The 24,699-nt window shown below is 36.8% G+C and overlaps 1 long non-coding RNA gene across 1 annotated transcript in view; it reads left to right on the top strand.

Moving 5' to 3' along the window:
* The window catches only part of LOC308066562, a 57,570-nt gene that overhangs the window by 5,136 nt on the left and 27,735 nt on the right, over nt 1-24,699 (top strand). The window contains exon 1 of the long non-coding RNA XR_013929201.1: nt 1-24,699. This exon is cut by the window's left edge and continues 5,136 nt beyond it. This is a non-coding gene — a long non-coding RNA (uncharacterized lncRNA).

The following is a 24,699-nucleotide window of genomic DNA, read 5'->3' as shown; positions in this document are numbered from 1 at the left end:
GATTCAGCAACACAAAGTTAGACATAACAGATGAATGACACTACTATATAGCTATATTTATGGGCAACCACAGTACAACAGTGGCTGGTGGACCGATCACAAGGCAGGAAGTTAGTAAAGGCCAGATCTCCTTTTATCCTTTGCTAAGTTCATCAAGGCAGTTCATGAGTGGTTTTAAGTAGCTGTCTGCACTGCCAGCCAATGATGAGTCTGCTTACACAACAAAAATACATCGGCAGTTACAAACTCACTTGTTTTTATACATGCCAAAAGCTGTCAGACATCCCCTTTGGGGCTTCAGATGTATTTTTAGAAAATTCTAATCTACAGTATCTGTCAAGCTACTTCTATATTTAATGCAGATGTAGAAGCAAACAGGGGCAACAGAGAAGCTTCTGCAAATGCTAACACAATATGCAGCATCGTCATCATTCCCTTTGTACGTGTCACAGCCTACTTCTCTAATAATGTGGCTGCAGTAGTAAGTCTTCGTGTAGACCGCTGTCTTTCCAAAAAGACCCTTCCCTGGCTTCTTAGGTGCTAATATTTTTCTTTTTTCATTATTTTGTGAAGTTCAGAAAACTTTTTTTCATGTTATACAGGATTTGTGAACTCTTTGTTTGACAGTTACTTACTACTTTCTAATACTCTCAATAAGCGTATTTTTAAAAACTTTGTCTTTCAGTACTATTAACATTTTCTCTGTCATTTTCTGAGAATGACGTATTGTTGGGATGCTGCCCAGCCAAGCTGTGCCAGCATGTTATATTAAACAATGTATTGAGAGATGTCAAAACAACTCAGAAACAATCATACTTATATCAACAATCAATAACACAGACAACAAATTATGGAAAACCAATCAAAATCCAGGCACTCAATGCAAATTTATATAATGTTGTTTACGTTTTTTGACAGCAGCCAATAGCTTTCTAAAAGCTTCAGAATACTAAACCCCATTAAACAACAAATCACATCAGTTTCCATACAACTAGTTCTTGCTGTTCCTCTAAAGGTATATCTCAACTAGGGAAACTGGTCCACCTAGTAAAGCCCTGAAAGGGATTAAGAGCCTGAAGGTTTGGAGATGTCTCCAAAGCTGCTGAGAAGTTTGAGAAGTTGCAGAAACTCATCACTGTGGGCTGTTTTGTTTTGTAAAGCCAAAAGGTGATGTAAAATTTAGAGTTCTACAGCCACGTCGTTTTGCCTGGTGTCCCAAAGCATCTAACTATTGGTGCCATAATCAAGTTTTATCAAACCTGAAGCATGAAAGAGAACAGGATACTAGTAACAAAATGCTGGAGAAGTCTTAAAATATCCTATCAAAGACTGTGATTCACCTAACACGTATGAAGAAACATACTTTTTCTAATATCACAGGAGAATCTTGGCTCATCTTCCTTTCAGCAAGGCTGGTACATGAACAAATTTTCAGGTGACTCTGATTTCGTCAATCCTTTCAGCACATTTAGTGGTGTCTTCTCCAGTAGGATAGCAAAATAAAGATAGGTGGGAAGGGGTTAATAAAATCCTTACTGCAAGTAACACTAGATATTTGGTAGTTCCATTTACTGCGGCGAGAGCTCTATCAGATGTGTTCCATGGTCCTCTAGCTAGACACTACCTTGTACAATGTGCTTGGGAAGGCATGGGGCAACTGCTTACAACTCTTTGTCAGTTCTGGACTCTAGATCCACTGTAATAGGCTCATCAGTGTTAGTACTGAAGGTGGAAAACCTAAGGTTCTCACATTTCATCTTTGCCAATTTATACAAAATGAGATGCCTTACTATATCCTGCCCTGTTATGCTAAGGTATGGCTTTCTTGAATAAATCCTGGCTCTTGCACAGTCCTAGTATGATTACTAAATAAAGCATTGCTAGTTGATATTGCAGATCTGGGCCTGGTTTTTAACTCTGAGCTTCTTTCTGTTGGACTAGAATCAATATTAAACTAGTCTATTGAATATATGAAATGAAATACATAATGGGTAATGCAAAAGAAAAATATAAATTATCTAGCATGCCATGAGGAAAGGAATTCACCTTTAGTTTTGTATACCTATTTCTTTTGAAAGAGAGTTTTAAGCTAATTTTTAACTATTTGCATTCAGATGAACATTTATTTTTGTTTGCATTACAGTCCCTGGAAATATGGCAGCATTTGTTTGAAAAAATGATCATTATTCTGTAACTTGTAGTAGAAAGGTTGTGTGTGCCAATGTGGAGTGTGGTGAGATGGGAGCATATTATTTTACTAGACTTGAAACATTGCATGCTGTCTTTACTGTATTAGTATATGATTCAAACAATTCAATGCTATCACGAAAATATGTTTTAAAAGTAAATACAGCTGCATACTGCTCCAACAGCTATTTCTCAAAGTTCCTTTTCATGAATTTGAATTTCTCAGCTTTAGTCATGATTATTCTTTTATGAAGAGAAGCTAGTTCTTATGAACCCACTCCCAGAAGTTAGATTATATCTTCAAAAAAGTGCTGGAAACTGAGTTTCTGCTTCTTGATATTTCTATGTAAGATGCCAAAATCTTCTCTGAGTGTGGAAACCTCGTTCTAGATATTTTTATAGACCTGGATGACAATGCTTCTAGTTTCCCAACCACTTTCACCATGGTTGTCTTTTATGTGGACATTTATTCACTAAAACATGAAATAAAACTATAATTTACTTTCACCTAAACAGCTGAGCAGCTATTAGGCATGAGGTGAACTAGTGATGAAGATTGCACTCCACATCTATTGATAGTTTCCTTCATTTGTGTACACCAAATTGCAAAGGCCTTAATTGACTGTTATAAATTCTTGTCTTCGTGTCATTATGATGGGTAATTCACTGTTTTACTGATTGTAAATCTTAAGCATAAAAAGATTTCATAATTTTGAAGGTTACGAGGGATTACTTTGATAATTTAACCATCATTTTACTGCAGTCTGGTTTTAAACTTTCCACCCTCCTCCTGCTTTTACTCTAATATACAATCAGGTATCCTGAACTACTGGAAAATTATTACACACATTATCATGAAGAACTTAATGCAAGGAAGACATTGCAGTTTACTGCAAATGTGTCTTCCTAGTGTTCTAATTCAGCTCTGTAAGGACACTAGTCATCCACTACTTTCTGTTACAGTGTGTACAGTGGAGAAGAATATTGTTGATTATAAAACTCCCACTTTTATATCACTCAGTTTCAACATACTGCAATTTTAGCTGGCTGCAAGCTTCAGATCCTGCTATTCTAGGGTCAATAGAGAATGCAGTACCTAGGAGGAATGTACCTCATATAGCCAGCCACCAGTGTGGCTCACCTCAGCCAGCGACACCTGTAATAAAAATAATGTCCTAAATTAAATGGGGAGAAGTCAAAAGCAAGTCAACACTTTAGACTGGATGGAGCATTTTTGAAGTCAAAAAGCATATCAAAAGTCTAAAAAGGTTTCTGGGAAACTTTCTGCACAAAAGGGCACCAATATCCTGATGCAAATGTTAGTTTGATTTTTCTCTGTTCCAGATCTCTGGTGTACTTTAGTGACAACATTCTTTCTGATGTAATGTAACTCTGAGGTTATATATTATCACTTATCAATGACATAGCATGCAAAGACGTCTTTGATGTTAAGGAAAAAAAAAAAAAAGGTCTTTCTGATCTTTTTTTGTTTCTAAACATCTAGGAAGGCTGCAGCATCCTGAATTTATTATTGCTCCTATTCCTTTCTTTCTGACCTTATACCATTAAGCCTCTTTCTATTAGGGAACTGCTCCCAAAACTACTGGCATTCTTCTTAAGTGCATATTTGGATTGTAAAATTAACTTATACCTATTCTGTCTTGAGACAAATCCTTTCAAAAAGTTTTAATCAATCAGAACTTTGATTACAAAATAAAAGAGGGAGGCTTTTTTTAATGGAAATTGTTACTATTTTAGCTGCAGAATCAAGAATGAAATGGAACGGATTCATGGCATTAACCAGTGTTTTCCCTCTGTGTAACAAAAACGAGAGATTGCTTGACAACCAGGAGGCTGCTTAGTCTCACTGAGGAGATACAGTGTTTGAGGGCAAAATGACACAGAAGTAAATCTGGCTTGAGATTGAGGAGATACAAAGAATGCTTTAAGCAGATTTTTAAAAAGCACAGGAAGAAGGGAAGGCTAGAAAAGGAGCAATCAAATAAAGGAGGACAGGGAGTTCAAGGAGAGTAAAACCAAAGGGGAAGCAAAGGAACAAAGAGAAAGAACTGCTCTCGGCAATACCATTGATCTGATATATTTTTATGAAATGTACATTCATCGAAGAACACTGATATATAAGCCCCAAATGTTTTGCCTGAAACATCTCAGATTTGATTAACTTTCATAAAATCTAAGGCCTGAACTCCAGAAAGGCTGCCCTAAGGCTGCAGACGCTGGGAACTGCTGATTGCCTTCCCCTGGCCTGGTTGTCGCCCAAGAGCCCCAAACTGCTTCATGTAATTAATGTTCTTGTCCATTTTGCTGCTTATACACACAGGCTAATGCAAATGTCAATTTCAAAAAGCAGATGCAGGGGCTGTTCAGCTCCCATTTATCCATCATTCTCTATCATTTTGGTTTTCTAGCATTATGAAGTGGTTCAGAATAATTCAAATCCAAGCATAAAACCATGATGCTTCCTGAAAACCAGAATTTCTGCTTTGTAACTCCAACTAGTCAGTACATCTTCAACACTTCTAGTGCATGTTCTGGCACTTTACAGCCATAGGCTGTAGGAAAAAATTCATGCTGTATGTCTTTTTTTTTTTTTTTTTTTTTTTTTTTCATTTCTGGCCATGTGAGCTAGAGAATGAGTCAATTTTATGACTAAGGGTTTCCTCAGAGGTTCTGCTATAGCAAACCGTGCGATGTCTATTACAATATAAGTAACTTGCAGATTTTACTTCCCAGATGGTTTACCCCAGACCTGCAGCATTCTAAGACTGCAGCTTCTGAGAACATCCTTGTCCTGTCTGTGTACTTTGCCATGCAGGGAGCAAGACAAGCTCTCACAGAGTCCCAAGAATACCCCCCCTACCCCTACTAGTCCCTCCACCACACATCCTAGTGTGTCTCACCCAAGCAAGCCATAACTACATTGACAATATTGTCCTAAATAAAAGCTAATTTAACGTACTCCAGTCAACGGAAAGAAACTGATACCTTTCAGAAAACAATTAATTCCATGGAAGGTAGTTAAGAAAGCAGGTGGAATCAATAATTGTCTGCTAATGTCTATTTTTCTGCTTAGGCTATAAAGGGAGCTTGGCAAATATAGCAAACATAAAAGTATAGGTTAGTGGAGATAAATCCTACATTTCTTATCTCCATCACCCAGGACTGTCTACACCAGAGTCAACTCTAGGTCTCCTAGATCTAGAGCAACGTTCTACCTTCAAGCCAATGGAAATTAAAAGCAGCATCTGTTGGGCAGTGCCACCATGTCAAGTTTCTTAGATAATATCATTCCCATATTTGCAAAAGTCCCTCTTTCTGCTTCATTGAAACCATTGCTACTGCATCTTTAACAGCATATTCTGCAAAGGCACAAAATAGGAAAAAGCCTAAATCAAAAGCAGGATCTCCTAAACCTGGTTCTTCTTTGGGCATGACAGTAGCATGTTATTCATTATAGATGTGGTTGTCCAATGGCAGGGTAGGTTGCTGCACAGTACAAAACACACAATTATTTATCTTCTTGTTCACATGGCCTAGATTCAAAGCAATGTCTCTTTCTGTTTCTGTGCTCTATCCAGGAAATTTCACATCAAGGTTACCTTTTCTTTGAACCCATGCGTCATTTTCACAAATTCATATGCTTTTAATTTAAAGTCCTCAACAAGCAGAGCATCCATTCCAGCCAAGGAAAAATCTGCAAAAAAACCATACAGTGAGTCAGTCACAATAGAAATGGAAAGACTTGTTCTCATATTCCTGACCCTTTCACTCCATCATACTTTTCCAATATTTTGAAGTAGTTTTCTTACCTATGTTTATACTTTCTTAACTTTATTTTTGATAACATATTAAGCAACAACTTGCACCTTGCAAACTACAACAGTTTTGAATAAACAATGGAAACTTTTTAATGTGTCATCTAATCTTACAATCTCTTTTTTGTTGTAATATGGTTTTGTGCTCACCCACAGTCTGCCTTGTCTAAATTAACACAAGAGGATTCTGTTCTTTGAAAACAGCACTCTGCTTTTGTACAGCACTTTAGCTTTAATAGCACTGGACAAGCAAACAGTTAGTGAATTGACAGACTACCATATAATCTAAGAGATGGGGCTAGTTAAGCAAATGAAACAAATTCTCCTAGGCTTTTAATAAACAAGTAGTTGAATAGTTTATGAGTATGTCTTTACTGGCAACTAGAAGTCCATAAAAGTAAATTTGAATTGTTATATGTGTTTATAGCATTTATACTTATAAATGAATGTGTCTTTAATACCTAAGAGTATTTGCTAGGAAGTTTCAGCCTCTGGTGTTTATGGTTGGCTCTCATTTTCAAAGATTCAAGCCAAATGGGTCTGGGCTGCATTTTTTCTTCTTTCTTCCATTCTCACTACTCTGAAAAGTTTGAACTTTCAGTATAGGTTAGATGCAGTTCACATTTCCATTACCTACCCACTCACCCCAGCTAGAAGAGTCTTTCCTGATATCAGCACTCAACTCTATAAAAATCTCTGCTGACCTTATCTCTACCCCTTAAATAATTTATTCATTTTTGCTCATCTTTTCATTTACCCTTTCCTTTGCCTTTCCTTACTAACATTTTGACATCACCTACTTTTGCTACACAACTTTTTTTACCCACGAACACAAATATACAAAGCAGAAAAACTTTCTATATGGCAAGAAATGTATTATGTGTTTATAAAGAACTAAATCAGCACCTCCTTATAGATGATTTCATGCTAGATAGATCTTGTGAAAATGATAGTAGGTACTGTTGGACTCATTAGTAATTTCTGTTAACTCCTGTCTGATAAAACTTCCTTGAGACCTTTCTGTTTATGTATTTTCTGCAGTATCTTGAGGTATTCCAATAATCTTTCCTAGAAGGTCCCAGAAAACATCAGAAGATTGTCAGAGGCTGATCACTAATTTCTTCTTTGGAAAGTCTAAATCACAATATGGGTGTGCCTTAAAATTCTTCAAATGTTCTGGATAAATATACGTGGATGGTCAGCACTGAGTGAGGAGTTCTGTACTGTGCCCTGCTTTTAACAACTGGCACACCCACAAGGATACAAAGCCTCTCCATTTGTCAAATTACCCAGAGGTAATCTTATCTCAAAGTAAAATTGAAGTATAGAATGGTGTTTATTTAAACTGTGATTTGAGATAAAGGTCATGGAAAGATACCAGAAAAAAACAGTGTTAAGGTTATATTTAACAATAAGGACTTTGTTTGGGTGTTCCAGCGTTTATCTGTTTTGTCACTGCTGGGTAATTAGCCTATGCAATGACCACTTGGCCCTTGAGAATTCTTCTGGCTGCTTCATTCTTTTTCCCATTGTTGAAGATAACTATCTGCAGCATCCAGGGCGGCTGCCCTGAGTGACCTGCCCTTTCTCTAACCCCACCTAGGATGACCCTATCTTTCCTCTCTGCTAATGTTTACCTACTCCTCCTTTCATGCCGTGAGGCACTGAGACTTCACAGGGTAACAGAAGGGATGAAATTTCCTTTCCCCCTCTTTTTAACATAATTCTATTAATATTTTTATTTTATTTTTAATTGGCACATCTCTGTACTCAGATGTGTTTTCTTAAGAATTCCTGTAAAGCTGTTCATGCCATATCTTCAAACAGATAAAATGCACTCTCTTCTTACTAGATTTATAGCTTCTTTACCTCTGTGGCTCTCTTATGAAGAACAAGCATGGTGTAACAGGGATTGGGAGTTGGAAATGTAATACTGTGGCAATATAATTGCAGTCAATCCTTTATCTCCACAGTCAACTTCACATACATTTATTGGGGACCCCAAAACAATATCTACAGACCTTTTCCTGCTTCCAGCCAGAAGGAGAATAACACTGTGTACTTGCAGGTTGATAGACCCACTTCTAAGCTTCATATGGCAGCGCATCAACAGAGACTAGAAGAACCACTCCAAAGCTGTAGTTTGTTCTCCTGCCAAGAGAATGAGAGAAAATGCACACCAAATGTATGTTGTGTGGGATATGGAAGGGAAAGGGGGGAGTGTGGCTATCCTATTGTTTCTAGGTAACTGTTTCTCATTACCAATGTCTAATGATCTGGGCAGATAACGTTCAGGCTATGTTCTGTGACCATCGGCCTGTGTCCCACAGGCACAATTACCAGAGAAGTTTGTGATACTTTTAAGCAAGGAAGCCTGGATTTTCAGAACTAGGATAAATTCTTCCTTCCTCATCTTTTTGAGTCCAGGCCTGGGGATTGCCCACCTGTTAGCCTGTAAAACAGTCACATTTGTATAGTTCCTCCACAAATCACAAGACATACAAAACAATGCCGAGATTTTCAGTAGGAAGAGTCTATTAACAATTCTTCTACCATCTTAAATTTTGCTTCCAAGTTATGGTGTATGTTCTGAATGCCAGATTTTCCTAGGTATGTGTTATCTAGTCAGATTTGGTTTTCAATTTTTGTGTGGGTGAATTTATTAACTTAAAACTGGACATTTTTCACTATTCACCATTCACAGGCCCATTAAATTCAGCGCTCTCTGCTTTGACATTTTTATGGTTAAAGGAGAATCTCCCAGTCTTCAAACCAAATCCTGACAAAGGCAATAGCTGTCAGGATCAGTAAATGTGGAATTGTATCTCAGGGTAACGTATCTATGATTTCTACTTACTATTTAAGTTGGCAGATACCTTCAGACATAATACTAGGCACTTAGCTAGGCTTTAAATAAGTGGGACAATCAAAACCAGTAGTTCAGGAAGACTTGTGCCTTTAGATTAGTGTCTATAACAAATTTTTGTCGTCTGAGATGATTGATTGGGTGTTTGAACCTGAATATACATAACAATCTTTGGTCCAATCCATTTTGTTCTTGTGAAGTACATAGGGTCAGATTGTACTTTTATGAAAAATTTCTTCACTGATAGGGTGGTCAAGCATTGGAACAGGCTTCCCAGGGAGGTGGTTGAGTCAACATCCCCAGAGGTATTTAAAAGACGCGTAGATGTGATGCTTAGGGACATGGTTTAGTGGTAGACTTGGCAGTCCTGGGCTAATGGTTGGACTTGATGATCTCAAAGGTCTTTTCCAAGCTTATGGTTCTCTGATTCTATTATTCCATGTATTTGAAATTTCCATCTTAAATACTACATTTGAGTCCAGACCTCTTGTTCTTACTGAAGAAAAATTTCCCCCATGCCAACACATATGAGAAAGAAATGGCTGAATGAGCAATGTAAGACAATTTTCATTGGGTAAGTTTGAATGTTTAAGCAACAATTAAAGTTTTTGATCCTTACTATCTTCACAAACTGCCTGAATGATATGAGAATTAAATGCATTTGCTTTAAAAAGATAGCGTTCAGCTCAAAGCGACAGTTGTAGATTTCGTTTTGCCGTTCTTATCCTACTTTCTTCTGTGACAAATGCAGAGCTCGCATCAGCTAATCTTGTCTGGTCTGGCCTTCCCTCTGTGTTAAGATGGAACAGACAAAATACTTAGTGTATTCATCATCTTCTGCCTATTTAGGAGCTGGTGGACAAAATCTGAATTTTTATTGTTTCTTTTTGCATAATGTATATCAGCATTAAAATGTCAAAGGGATGATTCAGCACTTGAAATGTGTAAGTTAGAAGATCTATTTCTGAACAATTGGAAATCTATTTCTGTGTTTCTATGGAAATGAAAATTAGGAACCATATTTACTATTTAATCTTTTTGCAAAGGCTTAACTCAGGTTTCAGCTTCCCTAATTTGTTTTTCTTTTTTTTTTCCTTTCTTTTTTCTCCCCTTTCTTTGTTTATCTGTGGGATTTTTTTTACAATGGAAAACACATGAAAAATACTGATTCAAAATAACCCTACAAAAGAAAATGTTCTTTTCACAACATTTCATAACTGAAGATTGAATGGAAAAATCTGGCTCTTTATTGTACCAATATGAAAATCAATGCTAAGTGTTAAAGACACTAATTAAAAGAATTTACTTACAGGCTGAAAAACTACTGATGGTGAGCACCTATACCAGAATCCAGTCCTTAGGTTCTTGAATTAAAAATCTCAATGAAGTCAATAGACCTCTGTCCACCAATTTCATGAGGTAAGAAACAATAATTATAACACAAAAATAATTTAATTAAAGTGAAAAGTCATAGGTCACTCATCTCAACATTTGAAGCACTAGTATGATCTTAGGCAATCACCTAGAAGATAAAGCAAAATATTCACAACAAATGGCAAAACTACTTGAAAGATTCATGCACATTTACTACAATCAAACTTTCTGTAATTGCATGAATTTTTATTATTTATTGTATTTCATTAATTTTGTCACCCATAAAAAGATTTGCATTAAAATGAAGATCTTCATACATCAAGGCAAAAGACTTCATACCATGCAAAAAAGAAAAAAAATGAAATGGTCCCATGAAAAAATGTAGTGGAAATCTGTGTAAATTTATCTCATTTTTTAAACTGACTTAGTCTTTTCCAGGTTTTGAAAACAGATTTATTTTGTATTTAAAAACACTATCATAACACCATTAAATGACTGCAATCAACTGAAACATGACCAGCAGGTTGAGGGAGGTGATTCTCTCCCCTGTTACTACACTCTTGTGAGACCCCACCTGCAGTACTGTGTTCAGCTCTGGGGCCCCCAGCATAAGGACAGAGACCTGTTGGTGCAAGTCCAGAGGAAGGACATGAAGATGATCAAAGGGTTGGAGCGTGTTTCCTGTGAAGACAGGTTGAGAGAGTTGGGGTGGTTCAGCCTGGAGAAGAGAAGGCTCCAGGGAGACCTTCTTGCAGCCTTCCAGTACCTAAAGGGACCTACAAGAAAGCTGGAGGGGAACTTTTTACAAGGACATGTAGTGATAGGACAAGGCATAATGGCATTAAACTGAAAGAAGGAAGATTTAGATTAGATATAAGGAAGAAATTTTTTACTGCATGGGTGGTGAGACACTGGATCAAGTTACCCCAAGAAGCTGTGGATGCCCCATCCCTGGAAGTGTTCAAGGCCAGGTTGGATGGGACTTGGAGCAACCTGGTCTAGCGGAAAGTGTCCCTGCAATGGCAGGCTGTTGGAGCTAGGTTATCTTTAAAGTCACTTAATAAGAAAAAAAAATAATATATCAAAACCAAAACATAACCTAAAAATAAATTCTGAAACATTGGCAAAACACATTTCCATAATTACAAAAAAAAAATGGACTTAGCATTTTTTAATATTTTTGTACTGTAAATTATTTTAAAACTTTTAGAATGGCTAGTCTTTGACATTCAAGAGCTCATAAAATTGGTAAAATGTAATCATAACATTTCAGGAACTTCTGACTTTTTTTGTCAATTAAAAATACTGCTCTCAAAAAAACATCCTCAAACTATTACATAGTATGTCTATAGAATTAGGTGACAATGAGAGTTACGTTCAGAATTTTCAATGTATTTTCTGATGCCTATGAAGAATATGAATCTGCAAAGAACCAGTTGATGTTCTGGGTTATAAATTGCAATTGAACAACCGACTTTGATCAAAGAGCTTTTGATGACTGAAAATTCAGGGTATCCACACTGACTGTATTAGGTTATCTGGAACTTAATTAATGTTGAATATGAATTGTAACTAATGCATGTCTGAAAAAATGCATGAAACAACTTTGGAAATCCTTTGTTCCCTTCAACACACAACACCCAGAAAAAGTCATGTTAATATCTTTAAGCATTCAAGCAGCAAACAATGTTGTAAATCAACATTGTCTTGGTATCTCAGGTAATTTTAGTCCAAGGATATATACACACAGTGATCCTCTGTTGTGCTACCTCCACTTCTGGTGACTTGTATGCAACATTTATGTAATAAATATGCCTATTTATGCCATACTGTTGGAATAAGACTGCATTATAACTATGGTATCTAGAATTACATTACCTCATTTTATATTTAGTTTTAGATGTAATGTGTACATGTTTAAGTCCGCAGATCACTGAAAGAGACATATAGCTTGATTAAGATCTACCAATCTAGGTCTTAATCAGGATAAATGAAAATACATTCATAAGTTGGAATGGTATCTTCATATTTAGATTATGTTTGCAATTTAGGTCTCATTACCAGCTCTGCTGCTACAGACTATACGAGTGCCAGGAGTAGTGGGAACATGATTTATTTTTACTATTTGTTATGCTGAGTGCAGCCTGACAATTTCTGTTGCATATCCTGGTATCCGCAACGTATGTCTTGAAAATTTGAGGACACCATACTGTAAGTATTATACTGCTGACTGCTGGAATCACTAGAAAATGATGCTCTACGTGTGCTGAAAAAATTCAGAATGGAAAAAAAATATTTCAAAAAGCAATTTTATGTTTGAAGGATATATCATCAGTGTTACTGTGGTGAGCTACAGCTTTGCCACTAATAACAAAAAATTTCACAGACAATGCATTTAATGCCTTATGACCTCAGAGAAGTTTTGCATTTCTTTGTTACAATGTACATCCCTGTGCAGTGGTAGTAGAAGACAACACAGATGGAAGTGACTCTAGGACTACTAAGAGAATCTTTTTATAGAAAAGCTGATCATGTTACGTGAGGATTACAATTTTTACTGTCTTTCCAAAGAATGTCTGTCACTTGCTGGCCAAGATTTTCAACAACTTTGCATTTAGCTTTCATTGCCAGTGTACTACTAACAATATACCAGAAATATAATGGCTTGCAGTAGATATTACTGTGTAGCTTATCTCCAAGGTCTGTTTGCTCATTCTATTACATCTGAATATTGTCAGTGTTCTAAGATTAGGTAGGATTAAGTGGAGAATTCACACTTTTCCCATATTTTGTACATCATCTAAACTTTCTGCTGAACTGTTTCTCAAAAATGACAATTGATGTCTGACATCCCTTGGAACTCTCACAAATTCTCATCCATTTTAGTCAGTTGTTAAAACAAAGATGAAACTCTTGGGACTTGCTGGGGAAAACAAGTTACTTCTAGAGAAACTGTAATGAGAAATGCCAACTGATTCAAACTTAATGTTTTACATACTAGAAACACAGGCCAGGCAGCCAAAAAATTAATCATTACTGTGTACTCATGTATATAATAGACACAGGAAAGAAGTGCTGAAAATTCTGGAGTAAAAGATTTATGGATTACTTGTGCATGATTTTCCAGTTTTTTAAACAACTGTTCATGATTTAAAACTAGTTTACTGTTAGTCAATAATTGCCATTATTAGTGTGCCAAGAAATGTATTGATAATTTTGAAGGCAAGAGTTTTGAAGATTTTTCTTGGTTAAATGCCATGGATTCAGATAATTGTAAAACAATTCCATCATAAACTGTTGCAGTTTAAGTAATAAATAATCTGCATGTCTTTCCAATAGTGCCAATAAGAAATAAATACTGGAAAACATACACAAAATTTTTGGAAAATCATGAAAAGCACCTCTTCACCATACACACTGCAATGTTTGGAACGTACAGCTGGAGAGATGTGTGTCTTGTTTTTTCAAAAAATGATTTGCTAAAGATATCAGTACCCACTGTAGTGGAATCAATTAAAAGAAAATGCTTCTTATAGCAATTTTTCAGCTACTGAAACTAAACCTTTCAGAGTAGAGAAATTTTATTATTATTATTATTATTATTATTATTGTAGAAAGCAGTGCCAGTTTAGCACATATACTCTGAACTTATAACAATGTTTCATAATGATAAATATATCAACAATTCATCATGGAATTTTCTTTAATTTAGACACCTAAACTTGCTAAGAACCTCTAACTATTTGGGCCATTGACTTTTCTCATTGATTCTAAAAAGCTCCAAAGACTAAGATCAAATCAGTTTCAGTGGGTGTTAAAGGTTTTCAGCACTTTGGAGAAACCAGCCTAGCATGAGCTGTTATTACAGAAAGTGTGTTTCAACACGCTCAGCGAAACTTAACATCACTCCCAATCCATGCAGTAGCGAACACTTTAAATGCAAGAACACTGTCATTGTCCTATCTGCTGGTATGCATGGGTTTCCCCCACCTCTTCTAAAGGTTTTTTAAATTATTTCCAAAGATGAGTCCCTAATTCAAATATTTCAGGTTTCCACGCAATAGGAAAGGAACCACATTTCTAAGTGAACCGTATACTGTTTTCATCAAGTGGACATGGTCATGATTATCCCTCCCTGCATTCTGAAAGACATAGAATAATTAAAAAAAAGCAGCAGCTACTTTAGAGACAGTGAGAAGTTAGAAGGAAATATCCCCAAAGCTTTTTCCTCTCATCATTTTAGTAACACAAAAGGCCCCTGTCACTGTTATCTGTGCTGAAAGCTGTTAGGAACCTTGCTAAAGGTCTTTTTAGAAACATGCACAGTGACAACAGTGGAAGCTGGCATTCTCTGCCCCAATGGAAGGAGACAGGGAGAAATATCTTAATTCTGTTTGAATTGAACAGTTTGCAGAAGAGAAATGGAGCACAGGATAGTACAAATCAGAACCTTTATCACACTATGAAAGTCCAAACTACAGTTTAGTTGGTGAAGAGCTGAATATCTGTGCTATTTTAATAATTCATAGTACATCTATCAAAGCAGTAAAAGCACCAAACTAATAATAACATAAAATGCATTAATCAGTGTTATTAGTTTAGGTTGCAAATGCAACAATTTTTTTGAGATGTCTCCAAATAGCTTTTAATTAAAAGCTGACTTGGGATCTAGCTTTTCTCTTTCCTTAATATATGCCCGCTTGTTCTCTTACTTATGCCATTTGTAGTTTTCAGCATAAAGAGGCCTTATCCCTGGATGCTACTGTAATTTGGTATTTTACTTCTATTGCTACTACAGGTAATAGAAATGTATATAACTTTGAAAAGTAGACAAGGCTTACTGATTTACATAGACCCGACATATGGATTTAGTGTCACTACTGAGTTGGGCTAGTAATCCTATATTGATGCCTAAGTCTTGACTGCTTCTGGAGTCTAGGTTAGGTCTTTAGCCAATATAAATCATTGTAAAGCCATTGAAAACAGAGGCTTCTAATGTGTCAGAACTGAAATGCTAAATTTCCCAGGAAGATAATATTCCTAATTAATTCTAGATGTTATACTTTGTCTTATAAGACCTTGCAGCTGCCTAAACCAGCTTGGAATTAGAAAAAGAATGAGGAAAACCCCCGAGGCATCCATATCTCCTTAAACCAGGTAGAAGCTCATTTCTGTCAGTTTTCTTTTGACATTTCATTTGATAAAATATTTCTGAAATTTGGAAGGGTTATTCACTAAGAAGCTGATAAATAGTATTCTAAGTTATACTTTGTCATGCTCTGGATATTTCCTTGCTGTGCTAGTCTGATTTTTTATTAGTTTTGAAAGTATTTGTTCAAGGTATTTGAATAATTATTGAGAAATAGGGGTTGATTTTACTCTGTCCATTTTTTCTTGTAAACTCTGTCTCTTTTCTAAAAATCAGGTCAAATCATCAGATGACATATAATAGTAGTAATTCATTGTCTCAGTACGTCACATAAAATTTCAGAGAAAGTTTTATTTCTAATTCCACAGTAAAGCTCTATCAAGAAAAATATCAGCCTGAAACTAAACTTCTGCTTGCAAAACATGTAGAATGCTATGATTTCATATAAATCATTTTGCATTTCACCAATTTGCATGTGCGAAGATTAAAGAGATCTGTTTCCCTTACTTAATTTAATTTCATAGTAACTTTTTGGTTTATGACATAAGGGATAGTAATAAAACAAAAAATGTGTTTCTGTGGCTTTCTGTATTCATAGTCCACCTGCAGATTCCATTTGGCACCATGGATTCATAGTTCTACATATAAATGCTTTCTGCAGTCTTGGCCATTATGCATCCATCACAAAATAGTAGGGGCTTCGTCCGCCACCATTCCTTTGATGCAGCTGTCCTGCTGTGTCACATCATTTTGCTATGCCTCTTTCATTAGAGGTCTCATATTCTGAATTTCTCTTCAGATTTTCTTGTATTCATATTTTTCCAGAAACCTCTCAGCCTTTATTTTGTTTCAGTTTTCCTCTTGTTTAATACTTGTTTCTCTTCTCTTCATCTTCTTTATTTTTCTAGTGTTTGTTGTGTCATGACGAACAAGAGTCAGCACCCACTCCCACTTCTTGAGGAAAAATTTTTCTGTCTAAAGGACGTGTACTGAAGTTGAGGATACAACAATACTCTGCTGTATGCAGAAGGAGAGTGGGGCCACCATCACTTTATCTCTAGTTTTAAGACTTGGCCAGCACTAAGGTGTGGCCAGCAGGTCAAGGGAGGTGACCCTCCCCCTCTAGGCAAGGGATGAACAGGATAGATGTTTTCTTGGTACAAACTGAACCCAAAAGATTTAATACTTTGTAAGACAAAAGAAAAACTTCAATTTCTGAAAATCTTTTGGCTTCAAACACAGGACACAGGTCACAGAAATAATATGCTCCTTTAGGAAACCATGCTCATTAATTTGGCAGGCACATTCAGTACTTTTTCAAAGTCCAAAAGGTTTTTAAGAAGCAGTTTATGAACAATGCAATTTAATAACCCAACTCTACTATGACAAAAGCACAAATAATTAAAAGGTGAGATACACATTATTTTTTTCTTTTTTTTTCTTTCTTTCTTTAAAAAAAATGATTCAATCTATTAGGGTTTTGTGGATAGCCAAAGTAGCAGGAGATGTCTGGGTGGTGAAGAGCTGTGACTGTTATGTGGGTTTTTTTAGTATTAACTGTCAACAGAATTTTGATATAAACTATCATTTGCTTTTCAATTATTTTAACTCCTTTTTGAGCAATGTGTGCAATTGACAGCACAGCTGTTTTTAAAAGATACTGTATTGGGTCTGGCTGAGATGGTCTTAATCTTCCCCACAGTAGCCCTCATAGCGCTGAGCTTTCTATAGGTACCTAGAGAGGTGGTGATAACGCACCAGGGATTTGGCTACAGCTGAGCAGGGCTCGCACAGCACCCAGGCTGTGTCTGCAACATTCCCCACCTCTCACCCGTAGGCTGTGGGTAGACAAGATCTTGGGAGGGGACATAGCCAGGACAGCTGACTCAAACTGATAAAAAGGATATTCCATGCCATATGACTGCTGAAATATAAAAGCTAAGAGAAAGGAGGAGGAAGGGGGAGGCATTCATTGTTTACAACATTTGCCTTCTGGAGCAACTGCTACGTGTACTGAAGCCCTGCTTCCTGGGAAGTGGCCAGACATCGCCTGCTGATGGAAAGTAAAGAATAAAATCTTTTGTTTTCTTTTGCTTTCATGTGTGACCTTTACTTTTGCTTTATTAAACTGCCTTTATCTTGACCCACAAGGGACCTTTTTCACCTTATTTTCTACCCCACTGTCTTGCTGAGGAGAGGAGTGATGGAGCGGGTTAGTAGGCACCTGGTGTACAGCCAAGGTCAACTCACCACAGATGCACGGATCATAATTAAAATTAATTAGTATTAATTTATTTCTATGTACCACTGAAAGCACCTAAAGAGACAATTTGGAAGGATTCTGTTATAATTATGCTAAAAATGTTATTATGAGCCTCACTGCTGAGAGGCACAATGAGGAACTGAGAAAGTGACTGCAAGTTTGGCTGTGTACTGTGGCTTGAAGATAGAATATTCGTTGCCTGAAAGCCAGGGTAGCCGTTTCTTTAATTTAAAAAGCCTGATGGCTCTTCTAGTTATGACTGGCCTACGATAGTATTCTTGGATTATCTGCTTCATGTGACATAATGCCAGATGTATTCATCTTGATTATCCTGCTCCCTGGGTGGCAGGATAATTTTGTCACAGGCTGCTCACAGAGGATTTTGCAAGATGGCATAGACTACCCATCTACTTGGTTCATATCGAGTTGTCTACATAAGCAGAGTGAATTCTCCTGCAGTCAGAACTGGGTCTTTCAGATCTCCACGCAGCCTTGCCAGATTGTAAGGGCCAACACTCAAGGAACATAGCAGACAATAGTACTTTCTGTAAAGTTTTATATAATTATTCGTGGAATTCTACACTCTATAGTGAAGTTCTACAGGGCATTTCAAAGCCTACATAAAACAAAATGTTTAATGGAATTTAGTTATGTTGGAATTTTCCAGGAAGGCTATCTAATATTCTTTGACTAAACAGTCCTAACGCTTTACTTTGTGTTACACATTTGGAAAAAATATGATAAAAGGCATAATAAAGTTCAAGTTAATCTGAAATGTAATTTCTTGCATGGTAGATAAATCCAAGTTAGCAATAAAAGATTGGAACTAGACCTTTATGTCATGTGAAAATATAGTAACATCTGGAGACTCCAGTTAAAGAATAATGAGTATGACTCTTTCACTTTGAGTCCTTTTAATATCTAACAATTCTGCTTCAATAATTCAAATTAAATCTGTCCATAATGACAGATTGTTTCCTAAGATAAGGCTAGCTTGCTTTGTTTGGTGTAATTTCTTCATCAGTATAACTCACTTTTATCTTTGGTTCAAGTGCAAATTCTTTTAAAAACTTAAATTACAATACATTTTTGCAGGAATTGAGTATGCAAATATCTGCAACAGACATTCCTTTTAGATGGAGAACAATACAGAGATCAAAAGGATTTTTAAAACAGATATGGAGAAAAAAGGGTTGAAGGAAAAAAGACTTCAAAATATTTTCCAGGAGTTTAGAAAATATCATAAATTAAGGGTTTTTAAAAATAATAAATGCAATTCACATTTTCTTTCCTTTTCTGGGCTGAAGCATTCAGAAATATACTGTGATGTATCAGCTAGTTGTTATAATTTAAAATCTACTGGTTTGTTTCTCTTCAGAGATAGAACTGTTCATGTCACCCATTTTCCCTACCAGGGTCTATTTTTGACAGTGTCAGAATATGCATTACCTACTGGAATATGAAAGTGGCCAGTGTTCTTTCTAACCTTTTTTCATTCTCCTTCCTGCAGATTGCAGAGGGTGTCCACCACTGAAAAGGACAGGCTCAGCGTGAAGGGATTAGATAATAGAAATAAAATCTGGGGTTAGAAGAGGGCCTGACACATAGCTTGTAGGTTACTAAGACATATACAGAGCTTAATTCATGTAGTTACAGGGTTCGAATAAAAGAGAAGGGATCTTGTTAGTAGTTAGTATGAGGCCCAGAAGCATTTTGGCAGAGAAGAGGGGATGCACACTGTATAGCATCAGAGGAAAAAAAGTGCTGTGACCTTCAAATGAGATTACTTTTCTATTGTTTGTAAAAGCCCTCATCATATACAACTACAGCTTTTAAAATATCGAGGCTCCTTACAGAATGTCACAGTGCTCCTGGTTATTTCTTAAGAAAGAGATCAAAGTCAGATTTTCAGGTCTTGATGTTCTTGTTCACACTGTGTTCTTTCTGTTCTCTTCACAACACTGAACAGAACTCAATTTTCCAAGCAAGTGACAAGAGAACACATTTGTCACTACTTTGTTCTTTTATAAACCCGTGAGTGCACTCCAAAGGAGTAATTTGAAAAAATGTTCACTGACTACACATTTAGGAAGCATAGTTCTCTTTAGTGGACTGAATTTTTCCCTCACTGATGTTCTTGTAATCCAAACAGAGCCAGCAAGACATCCTCAGCAGGGGTAAAACATGCCAGTTGTTTTTTGAGAAGCTACATCACCAGATGCCAGCAGAGGATCTGTCCTCCTTGATTTCAACACATAATTTCCATATTTACTCTACTTTCCCTTTTTGATACTGTTTAATTTTAGTTAAAATAACCTACCTCCTACATGAGAATTTGACTGATCAATTGCTGAAAATGGATGTCACCATGTTTAATTCTATTATGTTAACTAAATGGCCTTAAGTGAACATTATTGTCATTGTTCCATTAATAAAAAATCTTAACCAGCTAATGTTTCTTTTTTTCCAGTAATTCTGTTTTTGTTTTCTCTTTCTAGTTCTAATTTGGTTTATAATTTCTTTGCTAAAGGAGATATTTCACATAGGTACACTGGAAATGTAGGCATCCCAAGAGTAACAGGCATTTCTGCCAAATTATTAGAACACTGAGTGGAGACACAGAGAGAAGGAAAGAATAAAGGAGAACCATTTTATGTGACAATTGATATAATAGGAAAAAGGTAATTGCCTCCAAGTTTATAAGGCAATAAATGGCTTTCAGTGGCTGATGAACATCAAAGCCAGGCATTAAAGGCAGGAGAGCCTTCTGTATTTACAAGACCTTTGAACTTTGAATGCAGCATCTCACAGAAACCAATATTAATTTGATAGGTTTCTTTGTTTTATTTTTATTGACATTTATAGTATCTTTACATGGATCCAACCATATAGAGAACAGAATGAGAAAACCAGCATGCTACCGCAAATGAAACACAGCCGAAGGAAACTGTGCAGTCAGACCAAGGTGATGAGCAAGCCAAACTGATTTACATCACATGTGCCTGGCTTAATCCAATTGAAATAGGGCACCATCATAATGTCAAAAGTGATAAGAGATCATAACCATAGTCATGTGATAAAGAGAGCTGCCTAGAGATGCCCCCAAGAGAAAAGAGGAAAAAATCATATTGAATTGTATTCTGGACAAATGCATGGAGTACTGTACTCCATTTCATACTTCAAGTGGCAGGTACATAGACTTCTATATAGACCATGTACACAGTCATCATTGAGACACGTGGAGGAGAAATAAAAACTCTGGGAAGCTGACAGTTCACAGCTACTATTCTTTCCAATGTAGAAAAGGCCATCTTATTTCATACCTACTAACCCTCAAAAGATATATAGAATTCTTCGTGTTACAATTTTTCTTCCCTAAAGACACTGACTTTTATGAAGTGAACAGGCATAAAGAGATTTCAAAAAGTGAAGAGTACAAAAGATTATTTAAAAGAAAATCAGCCTAGATACACTAAGATGGTGGTCACTGTAAGCATCTAACCTCTAAATGTCGCATCAAGCTAGTTCGAAACATTCTCAACTTCAACCTTTAGAAGCATCTGAGGGTGAAAATTAGCTAGTCCTTTCAGTCTTGTGTTGTAGTCCTGTCCTCCCTTGGCATTCAACAATACTTCTTTCTCAGTGTTCTTCATGAAGACTAGAGACACCCAGGGCATTTGTCTGTTTGTTCATTTGTTTGTTTGTTTGCTTGTTTTTGTAAAAAATAGTACCTAGATATTGAGAGTGCCTTTATTTATAGAACAAGTCCCTTACGTGTTAAGAATAAAAATTACCTCTCCAGAGAGTAGGAAATGATCATATCAGTCATAGTCAATCACCTTCAGGGGCAGGTGCAGAGTCACACAGGCATATCTTACAAAACAACTGCTGCTTGTTTTACAAATTATTTAAAGTTTTTTCACCTATGTCAGCCAACTCCATTCAGCTGTTTAATTTCTGATCCAGATAAATGGAAATACCTGGGGAACCCTGTGTTCTTAATCTTCTATTCCTTTTCATATCCTAATGAGCTATTAGCTCTATTGTTTGTTGTTTAAGGATTCTGGTTCACAACTCTGTGTTCAGTTTTTAATCTATGAGAATAGCAAGCTTTAATATCTTACAGCTCTATCTTTTTCAGTATTCTGTAGGTGTAGATGTATTTCTAATAGGCGGTGTATTTGTCATTATATGCTACACACTTTTTCTTAGCCTTACTTTTCATATTGTTTATTTGTTGTTCGGTTGTTTTTTAAACAAAAAGCACTGAAGTATAGCTTGGTCACAGAATTTTCTGATATGGAACTGTCAAGATGACTCTATTTCTCAAGCGTATTTTCACAGCAGTGCTGTGAATGAATGAATGCTGAGAAGCAGCAGCTTTCTAGCTCAAATACAATTCAAAGGCTTAAACCAGGCAAGGTTTGAGGGAAGCTCTATAGTCTGCGATATGCTGGCAGTCAGGGCAAATTATTAGAACGATCCTTTCTTCTCCTTCCCTCCCAGAGTCTATGAGACAACTCCAGTGCTTACAGAAAAACAGCCAGGCATCACTGTTGCCAGGGCCACAGCTCCAAAACTGCCAGCCATTCCCCTATAAAACAGGCATTCAGCAGCATGTTCATTGACATACTTTGCGTGGGGGTTGCTATGGTTTTGTTACGAAGAAATAAGGAAGGCTACTAGAAAATCCTTTTTTTGTAAATGACCACAAAGGACTCTTGCCACCAAACTTGATGCTGCTAACAGTCACAAACCATAGTTTCCTGGGCCTTAGTCCTTTTTGAATGGTACTACAGTTCCTTCCTTCCTGCTGAGATAATGTCCCACAATGCAGTCTTTGAACATCTTCCAGTGCAAACAACTAACTGCATACAGAAATACTTTCTAGCAATCTCGAAAGTCACTTGCACTTGACCTTCTACTATTGGCCCTTTTCCAGATGAACTTGACTGTGTTGCACAAATCCTTTTCAAGATTTCAGGATCATTGTATTATTAAACTGGATTTTTAATTGCTATTGCATGGGTAAAGTCATGAGACTGGCGATGTAATACCAGAATTTCAGTTTTACAGCCATAAATCAGTCTCTTCCAGCTATAAACATGGACATATTTTTAAAAGTTTCTTTTCTTACCCTAAGTTAGGTAATCTGACATCTCAAAACCTTATTATTCCCTGGAATATTATTATTCCTTGGAAACATTCAAGGCCAGGTGGGTTGGGTCTTTAAGTAAACTGATCTACTGGAAGATGCCTCTGCCCATGGATGGGGGGTTGGACCCAGACGAGCTTTAAGGTCCCTTCCAACTCAAACCATTCTATGATTCTGTGGTTCTGTGATTATTTGTTCTAACCTGGTTGTGGTTCCCATATTGTATCCACTCATGTAAATATGGTCCGAGTTGAGATGTGATAAACTAGATGAAGAGACTATGTCAATACACATTATTTGCATCCTTAAGATCCTTTAGGACCATTTAAGATACCATGGCAGGGGGGTGGGGGTGTCCAGTGGTGGCCATCTTGGCCTACAGAATTATCAGCAAAGTCATATAACTAGCTTTAGTGAATTTAAAAAATTTAGAAGATTAACAAAGTAAAGTGAATATTTCTGTCTACCATTTCTGTTTTCTGCAGGCTTGATAATCTGGATCGCTGTTTCAGGCTGCATATCTTCAGCTAAAATCAGTGTTGTTTACAAACCTCAATATTTCTATTCACTCCTGGAGTGGTGTGTCCATTTCAGGATCCTCAGTACAAGACAGACACGGGCACACTGGAGTGAATCTGGTGAAGGGCCACCAAGATAGCCAGGGGCTGGAGCACATAACATACGTGGGAGAGGTTGGGAAAACTGGATCTGTTCTTAAAAGAGGAGGCTAAGGAGATCTTAAGAAGAAAAGGTTTAATGTGATTTCATTGCTGTCTTCATTTATCCATTGAGAGGTTCCAGAAAAGATGGAGCCAGACTCTTCTCAGAGGTGTACGGTGTCAGGATGAAAGGCAGTAGTCACAAGCTGTAACACAGGAAATTCCAGTCAGATATTAGGAAAAACTTTTGCCAGGAGGGTATTCAAATAGGGGAAGCTGTGAAGCCTCTAAATCTTGGTCCTTGGAGAGATCAAAAACTCATCTGGACAAGTCCCTGAGTAACTTGGTGTGTTTTGGCCGTGACTTGAGCTTCAGGTTAGACCAGTTAAACTTTGGAGGTCTGTTCCAAACCAAATCATTCCACGCTTCTGCAGTTCTCTGGCTGACATGATGATCCTCTGCCTGGTAGTCACTGATCACAGCGTGCCCAGGCCCAGCTCTGTCCCCTGCAGTGGCAAAGCCACACATTCTCAGGGGTGTCCACCTCCTTGCTATATCTGCCTTAGGCTGGCTGACACAGTGCAGTTTGAACCTGAATGCACCATGCATGAAAAATAACACTTCAGCTATATGAGATGCTTGATAATCTATGAATTATTTTCAATCCTCAATATAGTTGATATACCAAAGTTAAATACAGTATTTGTCATTCATCACTTTTTTCACCCACACATTTATATTTTACGATCCATCACAGCACCCTTCTGAGCAGCTGAATCACATAAATTTTCCATGTATTAATATTTTGATTAACAGTTTAAGAGAAAATGACTCTCTTAAGAAGTGGTAGTGAAGCATAAGCATGTTATTGTGAGCAATACAGTTACTGAAAAAATAATTTTGCTCTTTAAAAAAATGCATGTGTGCCAGAGAGGGAATTGTAAATCTATGAAAAATGAATCTGTGTAGGTGCTGTTGGCCTCTGAGTCAGCAGCCATCATTTCACAAAAATTAGCATCTTAAGCCTAAGTGCTCCCCCTACACGCTGTGAACCACCCTTTCTACATACCTACTGTCTGCTGCAGTCTGACAGTGCCTCAGAACTTACACAACTGAAAGTGTAACAAACTGATTCATTGTAAATCAGCGAAGTGCAGCCAGTCATGCTGAGGAGACATTTCCCACAAGAGCAACCTCTGTCATGGACAAG

The sequence above is a fragment of the Falco punctatus genome, assembly GCF_963210335.1.
Source record: "Falco punctatus genome assembly, chromosome: 6".
Classification (NCBI taxonomy): Eukaryota; Metazoa; Chordata; class Aves; order Falconiformes; family Falconidae; genus Falco; species Falco punctatus.
The sequence above is the reverse complement of the archived record's forward strand: the minus strand, read 5'-3'. Positions and strand labels throughout refer to the sequence as shown.